We start from the raw sequence: 12,336 nt of genomic DNA on the forward strand, positions 1-12,336 counted from the left end.
TGCCTGGGTAGGTGACCAACTAGTATTATCTAGATTCCTTTTTGATATTAAAAAAATAAACTAAATTACTAAATATACTACCGGTCAAAAGTTTTAGAGTGCCTTTCTCATTTAATGGTTTTTACATTTATGACTATTTACATTGTATGTAGATTCTCAATGAAGGCATCAAAACAGCGAATGAACACATATGGTGGTGTACATAAAATTACATATTTTCAATTTTATTTTAAATGTATAATTCACAAATGTATTAGATATATGAAATACAATATATTTCATATTTTTTGTATTTATTGTCTTAAGTAATAACGTACATTTGAATAAAAACCTTTATGGAAAGTTCAACGAGAAGGCATCAGGGAAACTTTCATGTTCAGGGCAGTTAACTGCTTTGTTTAGTTTGTTGTTTTTCATGATGTTCTCATAAAGCAATTTTTCCAAACTGCTGTGATTTGTGGCATTTATTTAATCTGGGAGACGTCTTAATCCAGTGTGAAGGCGGTTTCGAAGAATGTAGACTTGAAAGAACCAAATGAAAAATGACCAAAATGTTGGATTTAGGATAATATGTTGGCAAATTGCAGGTAGACATTTTGTTTGAAAATGTATTGTCATTTTAAATAAATATGGCATGTCAGGCTTTTTAGATATTACATTCCTATAAATAAAATTCTCTGTATTCTTTTCTCTGCCACTCTTTTATTCACTCTATCTTTGTTATGCTCTCTCACTGTTATTCCTTGGGGTCTTTTTTTCTTGTCTACTGAGGTGCTGTTTGTGCTCTACCATCTTCAGAGTTCTGAGTACTTATCTATGAATATTTCATTCTACACACACAGCACCTCTATATACTCTTGTGCATTATCTCATTGACAAACCATGTGAGCACACAGCAGATCAAGAAATGCAGAGTGTGAAATGCAATAATGGCGATGACACACATCAACATGGAGAGCCTGCTGTTAATCTACACACACGTCACCAAAATGACCCCGATAAAAAATGTTCTATCTACTGTCATGCTGAGAGAAATCTTGCCGGTCTTGACTTCTCTGTCCCCCTGTTTGCTTCTGCTGTGCATTTCCCTGTGAAACCTGTTCAGTTATGAAAAGCAAACGGGTTCATCTTTAGATGGGTATGTTATCTAAGCCTCAGAGGGGGGAAATCTTTTACATCCCACCACTTTTTCCTTTTGCAATTCCTAAAGCCAAGAAAATCTGCCCTTGGGGTATCCGCAAGCTCAAGAACAGTGAGGCCAGGGCCGAGCTGTCAGTCTTTGTAATAGGTGAATGACTGATGTATTTAGTTATAAATTGATAGTATTTTATTGGGACCTCTTTCACTGTTGAGTGAAAATATATTGTCATATAATCAGGAGCTGGTGAAGACCTACTGACCTGCAGTTGAGCTGCCTAAAGTTGTCTGGTCATCAATCATGTATTATGCTTAAGAGAAACAGACGTTTGCTTTAAAAAAATAATGATTTTGGGGATTGGGAATTCACAACTGCTGAAGAGAAGGTTATAAATTATGTTTGAATAACCAAGAATGTGTCAAAATGCAAGCCTAGCATGTGCAAAATATTAAGCAATAAAGAATGGTGTGTCTGGTAAATATGTACTGGACTGTTCAATACCAAAGTTACCGAAAAGCCATATATTAGAAGGAGCAAAAGAGGTCAACTCAGAAGCCTGATGGTTTTCCCCCGTTTTCTGACAGTAAAACATGCTAAATGAAACCTCAGAGAGTGTGATCTCTGTGGGAAGTGCTTGAGCTGTCAGGTCTGTCACACAGGAGTCTTGGCAGACCTTTATCAGCTGTGTGTTCTGGTTTGGATATATCTGTATATCTCTGATTCTGTGTGTGTGTGTGTGTGTGTGTGTATGTGTGTGTGTGTGTGTGTGTGTGTGTGTTCCTGTCTTGGCATCACAGTGAGAACCGATTTCACCATCAAATTGAGGACCATTTGTACCAAAGTGAGGACATTTTGCTGGTCCTCACGACCTATTTTGCTAACGGTTAGGTTTAGGACTAAGATGTGAATTGAGTTTAGGTTAAGGTTAGGGTTAGGTAAGCACTGGTAATAGTTAGGTTTAGGGTTATTGTCAGGGTTAGGGCATAGAAAGGGTTGAAAATGACTGAAAATCAATGGAAGTCAATGGGAGTCAACACATGGTCCTCACTACATATAGCAAAACAAGAGTGTGTGTGTGTGTGTGTGTGTGTGTGTGCAGCAGGGCATTACTAAGTTTCAATTTGAGTCTATATGTACAGAGCTGTGTGCTAGCGCTCTGTGTTCTTATTTCTAACTTTGTCATTAATGCTGGTTTGGTGTGTCACCTGTGCAGCTGCTATAGGCTCAGATGTTCACAAATCTTTCATTTGTGCTCTTCTCTTTTTTATGTACATGTTGAACCAGGTCGTTTTTTTCATTGGACCTAAAATCTGCTGTTGTACTTCTGAATCCAGGTTTTTAAAAAGTTAAACATTTTTTAGAAAGAAACGAAACCACACCCAAAAAGCTGTATCCCGAGAAATACAATGAGCAGATTGAGATATGCCCAGGATTCAGAATTAGGTATGCAGCCAGTTTTGGTTTGCAGGTTATATCTCATAATCTTCCGAAACATTAATAGGTACCATAGAAAGCTCTCAAATTGATAACAGATTGGCAGTCATAATTGTTCACAGCCCTAAAACTATTTCAGGTGTTTGTGGGGGAAAAAGAGACCTTAATAAAAAATTATTCCTAAAGTTTTACTACATCTAATGTGAGCTACATCCTGTCCATTCCATTTCGGCATTGACATTGGTATTGGCTGATGTTTGTCATTTTTAACATATCGGTATTGGCACAATAAGTAAAACTGGGCAGATAAATAATAACCAATATTTATTACTATCTTGCTGCTGTTTGTGTATGTGTTTTTGGAGTGGGAGGGGGTTGGCCATGTGGTATTTGTTTAGGCACGTGAGAGCGATGGTGATGCAGTGGAGGACTGTAGGTTGTTTAACTCTAGCAGAGAGGCAATGTCAGCAGTGTAATCGTTTTTTCACTGTATTGAAAAAGTAGTGAGATATATAGTGTATAATATCGGTAAATATTGGTTCTTGATTTTGGCCTGAATTTTGATATTGGTGCGTCCATATTGAATAGGATGCCATATCTTGGTGCACAGGCGTGTACACCCTTAAACTAACTACAGGTCCTTCTGAAAATATTAGCATATTGTGATAAAGTTAATTATTTTCCATAATGTAATGATGAAAATTTAACATTCATATATTTTAGATTCATTGCACACTAACTGAAATATTTCAGGTCTTTTATTGTCTTAATACGGATGATTTTGGCATACAGCTCATGAAAACCCAAAATTCCTATCTCACAAAATTAGCATATCATTAAAAGGGTCTCTAAACGAGCTATGAACCTAATCATCTGAATCAACGAGTTAACTCTAAACACCTGCAAAAGATTCCTGAGGCCTTTAAAACTCCCAGCCTGGTTCATCACTCAAAACCCCAATCATGGGTAAGACTGCCGACCTGACTGCTGTCCAGAAGGCCACTATTGGCACCCTCAAGCAAGAGGGTAAGACACAGAAAGAAATTTCTGAACGAATAGGCTGTTCCCAGAGTGCTGTATCAAGGCACCTCAGTGGGAAGTCTGTGGGAAGGAAAAAGTGTGGCAGAAAACGCTGCACAACGAGAAGAGGTGACCGGACCCTGAGGAAGATTGTGGAGAAGGGCTGATTCCAGACCTTGGGGGACCTGCGGAAGTAGTGGACTGAGTCTGGAGTAGAAACATCCAGAGCCACCGTGCACAGGCGTGTGCAGGAAATGGGCTACAGGTGCCGCATTCCCCAGGTCAAGCCACTTTTGAACCAGAAACAGCGGCAGAAGCGCCTGACCTGGGCTACAGAGAAGCAGCACTGGACTGTTGCTCAGTGGTCCAAAGTACTTTTTTCGGATGAAAGCAAATTCTGCATGTCATTCGGAAATCAAGGTGCCAGAGTCTGGAGGAAGACTGGGGAGAAGGAAATGCCAAAATGCCAGAAGTCCAATGTCAAGTACCCACAGTCAGTGATGGTCCGGGGTGCTGTGTCAGCTGCTGGTGTTGGTCCACTGTGTTTTATCAAGGGCAGGGTCAATGCAGCTAGCTATCAGGAGATTTTGGAGCACTTCATGCTTCCATCTGCTGAAAAGCTTTATGGAGATGAAGATTTCATTTTTCAGCACGACCTGGCACCTGCTCACAGTGCCAAAACCACTGGTAAATGGTTTACTGACCATGGTATCACTGTGCTCAATTGGCCTGCCAACTCTCCTGACCTGAAGAATCTTACAAAACCTTGTTGGAGATGTGCCATGATCTGGTGAAAGCAGAATCAAAGGTTTAGGCCATAAGTATAAAAGTATGAGTTTGGTACAAATAAAACACTACAGTATGCATCAACAGAACAACACTAGTGAAAAATGGTGGTGGCAGCATAATAGTCTGGGCCTTTTTTTCTTCAGATGGAACTGGGACTCTTGACTTTTAAAATGTGGATAAAATTATGAACAGTTATAAATACAAGTCAATTTTGACCCAAAACCATCGAGTGTCTTTGACAAAGCTGAAGATGAAGACGGATGTTATTTTTCATTATCAAAGTGAGGCAAAGCATCCATCCAAATCAACAGAAGAATAACTTTAGGAGTGGAAAATTAAAATTCAATGAGCAAGTCACTACCACTGTCCAGAATTAAATCTGACACCAAATCCGTGGGTTTTGCTGCACATGGCTTTGGTTGTCTTTACAGGTTGATAGACTTGGATAACTTTTGCAAGGCAGAGAGGGCAAATTTTGGGGCAAGTTATGAATGGTGTGGCATGCTGATAGGATCCTATCAAATTGTGCTTCAGAAAGGTGAAAGCGTGTACAGACTTATATAACCAGGTTATTGTATCTTTTTGTTACATTTTCCGACTAAGAGATTTGTTTATGGTTAATCTGTAAGGTCATCATATGAGGTCAAACAAAGCCTCTGCATTTTATAAAATCCGATAATATATACAGCAATTTGGAGAACGTAAACTTGAATTAAATATGGTAAATAAATAAAAAGTACCTAAAGTTACAGTAACATTTTCACTCAACGGATCAGTCATCACTAATGTCTGATATTAGGACAAGACTATATTCATGACCTGGTAACAAGGTGGGTCTTTGACAAAGTTTATCCACACATCCACAGAAGAAAATATTTTTCTCAGTTCAATGAGTTTGTCACAAAGAAAAACAGGACAAAAATAGATTAAAATGTTTAAGATTAACTATGATTTTTTATTTTCATGTTGGTGTAGCTATTTCACTGAACAGAAACAAACATCTTTGTGACCATGTTTTTTAGCCAGCTATTTACCGCAAATTAGAGCTATGTTCATTTAACAAAATGACTATCCAATTTGCCAGAGGACTTTTTATTCTTTTTTAGAATTGTTGTCTCTGACAGATTTACTTAAAAAGAACAAAAAAGTTTTTCAATTGAAAACTATTGAACACACCAAAGGTAGCTAAAAGTGTAATGATTTGTTCATTTCTAATATATTTTCAACTTCTAATTCTAAGCACCCAAAAACATTTCACACCTTTTATTGCACAGCCTTGCTACTTAAATAAGTTGAAGAGGTTTGTCTCGCTGTTGATCCGTCTGTCAGTCTGTGTCTACCTTCTGAAACTTTGTCTTTAAAACTTGATATTTACAAATTCCACCTTGTTAGAGATTTATTTATATGTGTAGTAGTTGACATTATAATCTCTGCTGGATTGGTCTGTCAGATCAGTGCAGTGAACTGCTTCTGTGGGAGCTATTTCTGTTTCTGTGTCCCTGTAATAATAATCTGTAGTAAAACATCTCTGCTGAATGCCAGCCAGGATGGTTTGCAGGGAGAGAACTCTTTGGTCGGACCTCCCAGAAATTTCCCAGCAGTGGTGTGGAGGAGGCATATGAAGCAGAGCTTAGCTGAGCTGATATGGAGTTTAAACGAAAATTCAACATGAAAGACTCACCACCCCGCCACGTTCAATCACTCCTCACTGGCTGCTCCAATCAACGGCAGGTCAGCACTCCTCCTCAGCCAATCATCTCCCAGGGCATCACTTTTAAAGACCCTCTGCATGGAAAACACCGCTCTTCTGCTGTGCTTCGATGATCAGCCGTGACATGTCCGACTAGTTTCTGGGGACTTGGTGGTTCCTCGTACTGTTTGTGATGAATTCCGCCCTCCTTCCTCCTCCGCTTGTAGGAACGTTCGACTGGCCTCCTGCCTAATGGCCCCCTTTCCCCTCATCTCAGCTCCGGGCATGTGGAAAGCGCCTTAAGAACTCCTCCAATCCATCTACTAAGTGTTGCTGAAGTCGCCCTGCCATCACCGTGGCTCCCGGCCCGGCCCGGCTTCTCCAGTGGTTCTCCTCCGATCTCGTCTCTCAAACTGATCTTCCCACTCCCCAGGCTCTGACGTCTTCTTCTACGCCGGTCATCCCACAATCTTCCCTGCTTCATTCATCTCGTCCATGGATTCTCTCCAGGGTTTCATATCTTCTTTACTCAGCTCCTCCGGGAGTTCGCCTCCAATTCTGCCACATCAGCATTTCCTGTTCTCGCTCCGACAACGTTCAACTCACTCCATTCCTTTTCTGAACTGTTTCCTCATTCATATGCCCTTTAAGCATGCCGTGTTTCCCACTCCTCTTTTACATTAAGGTAGATCATATACTCCCATGCTTCCAACATGGGGCAGCTCATTAATCTGGTTTCTCTCATTTACTATTTCCCGAGGTTGATCACTGTTTCGCTTTACCTGATGGCTTAATGCTGTATTTAAATTATCTACTCCCCACCTTTCTAAGAATCCCCTTCGACGAGCTTTTGGCCGCCTTTAAGCATTTCAGAGACGTCTTCTGCTCTGTTATCTGAGTGTAGAATAAGTGTGATACCTATTCCTCTCTTATTGTCGACCTTCTTTTCAAACATGGCTTCCAGTTTTTTCTATCATATCACAAATCCTTCTCTGCCAAAGCTGCGTCCAAACTCGCTCAATCAGGAGCTGCCTTGACTGGTTTATTCTCGCCACTGAATTTTGTCATGATGTAAGCTACCTCTGATTCCTGCGGCTCAGTTTGCCTCGTTTTAGTTCTTTATGGTCCGTACCATCTCAGTTAAAAATGATGGTCTCTCAAGCGGATGGTTCTCAATCCTTTCGTTGTCAGAGCCTTGCATGTGAACACATCATTATAGCTAAAAAATATACAGAACGTAAATACCTTAAGTAACTCTATCAATATGTTGCTTTAAATTTTTCCTCCCGATCACGCCTCTCACTGTCATTTCCCACGTGGGCGTTGAAGTCCCCCAGCAGAATGATGGAGTGCCCAGGAGGGGCACTATCCAGCACCGCCGACAGGGATGCCAAGAAGGCCGTAGGCCGAAACTACAGTCCTGTCCCCAACCCGGACCTGTCCCCAACCCAAAGGCGCAGGGATGCGACCCTCTCATCTACTGGGGTAAACCCCAGCACGAGACGGCTAAGCTGGGGGGCAACAAGCAAACCCACCCCAGCCCGCCACCTCTCCCCGTGGGCCACTCCAGAGTAGAAGAGACTCCAGCCCCTCTCGAGGAGATGGGTTCCAGAGCTGTGCGTGGAGGCGAGCCCAACTATTTCTAGTCGATATCTCTCGACCTCCCGCACAAGCTCAGGCTCCTTCCTCCCCAACGAGGTGACATTCTACGTCCCTAGAGCCAGCCTAAGCATCCGGGAATCGGGCCGCTGAGGTGTCCACCTTTGTCCAATCCTCTTTGCACCGGTCCCTCACGCTTCCCCCTGCAGGTGGTGGGCCCACTGGGGGATGGCCTCGAGTCTCTTGTTCGGGCTTGGCCCGGCTGGGTCCCGCGAGGAGCAACCTGGCCACCAGGCACTCTCCGGCGAGTCCCGACCCCAGGCCTGGCTCCAAGGTGGGACCCCAGGTCGGCCGTACTGGGCGACGTCACGTGCCTCGATCTACTAGTCCTCATGAAGAATTCTTGAGCCACTCTTTGTCTGACCCGTCACCTAGAGCCTGTTTGCCTTGGGAGACCCTACCAGGGGCATTTAAGCCTCAGACAATATAGCCTCTAGGATCATTTGAGCACTCAAACCCCTCCACCACGTTAAGGTGGCGGTTCAAGGAGGGGTCCTCTTATTTCCTTAAAACTGAATTTAGGTCCTTTTATTTCCTTAAAACCTAAATTAAAGTTTTTGTTAATTTGATGTTAGTATGGGTTGGTGTCAGGGTTTTCCCTAGTTTTAAAAAGTTAGGAATTTAAAACAGACACAGTGCTGCACACTGAAGTTCAGCTGGCTGAGAAAAATGTACCACACTTCCTTTACTGCAAAGAAAAAACAATTTGGCTGTTTTCAAATATTTCTGGACACTGATGGCCTGGAAACTAAATGCATAACACCCTTCGCTGTTATTTGTAACATATGCAATTGTGATACAAATGCTAAAATATCGCAACAGCAATATGTATTATGATGAAACAGAAATTTCAGTCTCTTTTCTTGCTTTACCATTGAACAATTTATACACCACTGTCTAAAAGCTGTGGGCATTAAAGGCAGTTACAGTCCATCCAACTGACCAAATATACTAGCAAAATGCAGAGTGGGAATGCATGACATGGCAATATGTTTTCCTTTCAAACTATGCATCCAAGCAGTGTGATATTGTGATATCCAATACAATGTAATATATAGTGCTGCTTTACAAAAGAGTGAAGCTCAAGCTATGATAATTATAGACTTAATGTGCATGTGTATTGAAAAACCAATAAGTAAGTAGAGTATTATAGTTGTAATAATCTCAGGAACAGTCTGATTGTATTTAAATGTGATGTATTTTTACTCAAGGATATCATACTGTAAAAATCTAATGCCTAATCTGCTGTAATTAGTTTTTAAGGCCTAACACATCTTTTGTCCTCAGCTTGTCAGTCTCCTTTTTTCACACAGTATGCTGTTGAGGCCAGATTACAAGGAATTGACAGAAGATGAGTTTAGCAGCTGAAGCAAAAGAAAAACTTTGGAATATCTTTAAAAGCTGGAGAAGTCTTGATCAAGACTACTTTAAAATATTGTAGATTGTCTGGTTTATTTATACAGTGTATTAATAATTTATATAGTCAGCCTATTTGGCTGTGACTGGAACACAGTAACCCACAGAGACAATACTGAGTCACTGCACCCATCCTGTGTTGAAAGCAGCTTATCTACAGAGAGCACAATTAATAATGTAAACAGACAGTTGAAGGGCTCATCCAGAGGTTTGTCATGGGCTGTTTACACAATGTTCAATTCTGTTTTTTCTGGGATTTCCTGGACATTGCGCAGGACTTGAAATATGTATGCAGGTTGTTCTGAAGTTTAAGGCAGGGTTAGGTTATTAAATTATATCCCAAACTTTGAACATTTCACAGATCTCTGATCACTCCATCACCTGAAAATGTAGAAAATTTCAAAGTGTTGTTTTCCCAGTATTTCTTTGACTGAAATGTATCTGTTGTTTTAACTTTTACTCATTTTATCCAGCCGATTCCATGCTGGTTTAAATCTTTGGCTGTTTTGTTTCAGTATAAACTGACAGAAAAGTAGTTCCAATTATAAGTTACAAGAGATTCACCTTCAAAGTGTTTTTGAAGAAAATGTCTGAAACTGATTTATAATCTTTCAAGCTCTTAGTTACCCTACATACTTTGGTTTTTGCATGTTTCCACTGGTATTTTGACAATTATTCTTGCAGTGATGAGTCAACTTATTTAGGTTGAAAGGCCTCTTTTAGTAAAAAAAAAAACAAAAAAGCACTTTTGTAAAATTAAATGACTACTTTAAGCCAAAATCTGCCATGGTATGAATACCTTTGGTCCTAACTGTATGATAAACCAGCACCATTAACATTACTGCTTCTATGTACATTTTAAATATAGATTAGTGGCTGAGAATCTAAACTCTTACTTTTAAGTCTCCAGCTACAATTTTAAGAAACACGACCCCCGGATTTCAAATCCAATCAATGTCAGTAGGATGGGCTTAAAAAAGTAAAGGAGGCCGACTTCACAGGATTTAAGGGATATGCTGCAATTATCCTGCTGTCCATTGCATCAGAGTACAATACTGACAAACACATTCAACACATGATGGCTTAGCAGGACCAACAAAACCTTTAACCTCACTAAGGAATACAAGGGACCACAATTATGTTCTTGGGGTCTTTGTTAACCCTAGCTTTCCTGCTCAGGGATCTGCTTGATCACTTTAAAAGTGGTAGTAAAGACTCATTTGATGCTTTTTCCTTAAAAAAGCTAATTGAATGACCTTAAACCGTATTTGTAAAAACTGAGAGTGGCTTGTTTAGAGATGATATGTTGAAGTGTACAAATGCATCCCAATGAATCATTACAAATAACAGATAAGGACAGAAGAAACACTCATTTCTGTTTTCTATAACTTAAAACCTTTGAAACCATGCTTAAAGTAGGCAATGTATAGATGTTAGAAGAGTGCAAAGTACTTCCAGTGACAATGTATATACTCTTTGATGTGTGTTTACTTGCACTCCAAATTTCAAAACCAGCTCAGCAGGAACAAAATAACATCAGAAAAATGAAACTTGTCTAAAAACCAGAAGTCTCGCTGAAGTATGGTGCTTTTATTGTTAAAACTTGCTTGGTATCTTTTTAGTGAATTCATTTGAGAGAGGTAAAGCAGACAGAAATTTTACTCAAATAAGGGTATAATATTATTGAAGTAAAAGTAAACAATATGGTGCCAAAACTACTCTTAGAAAAACATGTTCAAAAAGTTACTCAAGTAAATATAAGAAGTTACTACCCACCTCTGCTCACCTCGGTTAACCTGAAAGACTCTATACTCTAGATCTTTATTGAGTCCTGACTATGTTCTGTAATATTGTGAAAATCACTTTATGGACAAATAGGATTTTCTGGGATAATGGCTGGAAAATAATCAGTAGATATGTGATGCCTTTACAGACAATTTATTTTGAAGCCCTGACATTAAATTGCTCAGGATCATGTTACGATACAGTGGTGATGTAGAGTTGAAAGATCAGTCACATTTTTTATGTTCGTTCTATGTCTGTTGCCTCTGCTGGGTTTATCTGTCTTTTTAATAGATTTCTCCAATGATTCTTAACCTTAAAAATGTGTCATAGTGTCATTGGAAGAGATACGTTCTTTGACATTTATATTTGAATTTCAGATTCGACTTTGTCCATCTGGCTTGAAGAGGTATCTTACTGTCAAGACAATTAGTAATGCTCATCAAAGATTCCTAGATACAAAAGCATACAACATACGCATTTGATTGTCTAGTTACAAATTGGACAAACATGCATGCATTCACAGTTTCTTGCATCCGTGTGACGACAGTGACAAACATTTAGCCGTCTGATTTTGGTGCATTGTGAATTTTCACCTTAACATTTTTATTAGACACATTTCCACTACTCCCCTCTGACAGCTTGGCCAGCAGTTTGCCCACTCAGCACAATTCATTGTGGGACCTTACTGCGTAATCCTAGAGTTAAAATTGAGTATGCATTTGCCTGCAGCCCTAACGAGTGCTCTGTCGTCACAGTGGAGGCCAAGTACACATCCCAGTTACCCCCCTCTTGCTAAACCTGGCCAATTATTCCCAGAGCCAGGCTTGTTAGAGGGAGATGTTGCATTAGGGTGATGGAATAATCTGACCTTGTGAGAATCTGTTAGTGGGGGTGGTCGTTTGCTGACAGGAGATGCATAACATCACACATGCAGAGGGGCGCTCAAGGCAAGCTGATCAAATAAGTAGGCTGCTATCCACAGCGTCGGAGAGAGAGAGAGAGAGCGAGAGAGCGAGGATGGGCCTGCAGTGAATGATTTAAGAGCTGGCTGGAACAATCAATATTTCAGCAGATATAAAAACCAGAATCCTCATCCAGCATGTAATTAAAATGATCTGAATCTTGGGTGTAGAATGGGTGCTATGTTTATCATCAGCCACTCGCCCTATAGTACCATAGCTTTCTGCTCTGTAAGAACTATTCTGCCTATTTTAGAACTGGCACTACAATCACTACCTGTAGTTAGTGCACCCATACAAAAATCAAAGTCAAAGTTCTCTTTTTATCTAATATATTGAAAGTAATTATGTATTCTTCATGAATATTATTGAAATAATTTCAGTACAAAAGGTTATGGCTACATGAAGTGACTTATCCATTAATTTACATAGAAGTGAATATTTGG

The 12,336-nt window shown here is 40.1% G+C and overlaps 1 protein-coding gene across 1 annotated transcript in view; it reads left to right on the forward strand.

Annotated features, from left to right (window-relative positions):
• Positions 1–12,336, forward strand: part of LOC124858850 (adhesion G protein-coupled receptor A3) — a 317,892-nt gene that overhangs the window by 9,011 nt on the left and 296,545 nt on the right. The window lies entirely within an intron of this gene.

The sequence above is a fragment of the Girardinichthys multiradiatus genome, chromosome 22 (assembly GCF_021462225.1).
Source record: "Girardinichthys multiradiatus isolate DD_20200921_A chromosome 22, DD_fGirMul_XY1, whole genome shotgun sequence".
Lineage (NCBI taxonomy): Eukaryota > Metazoa > Chordata > Actinopteri > Cyprinodontiformes > Goodeidae > Girardinichthys > Girardinichthys multiradiatus.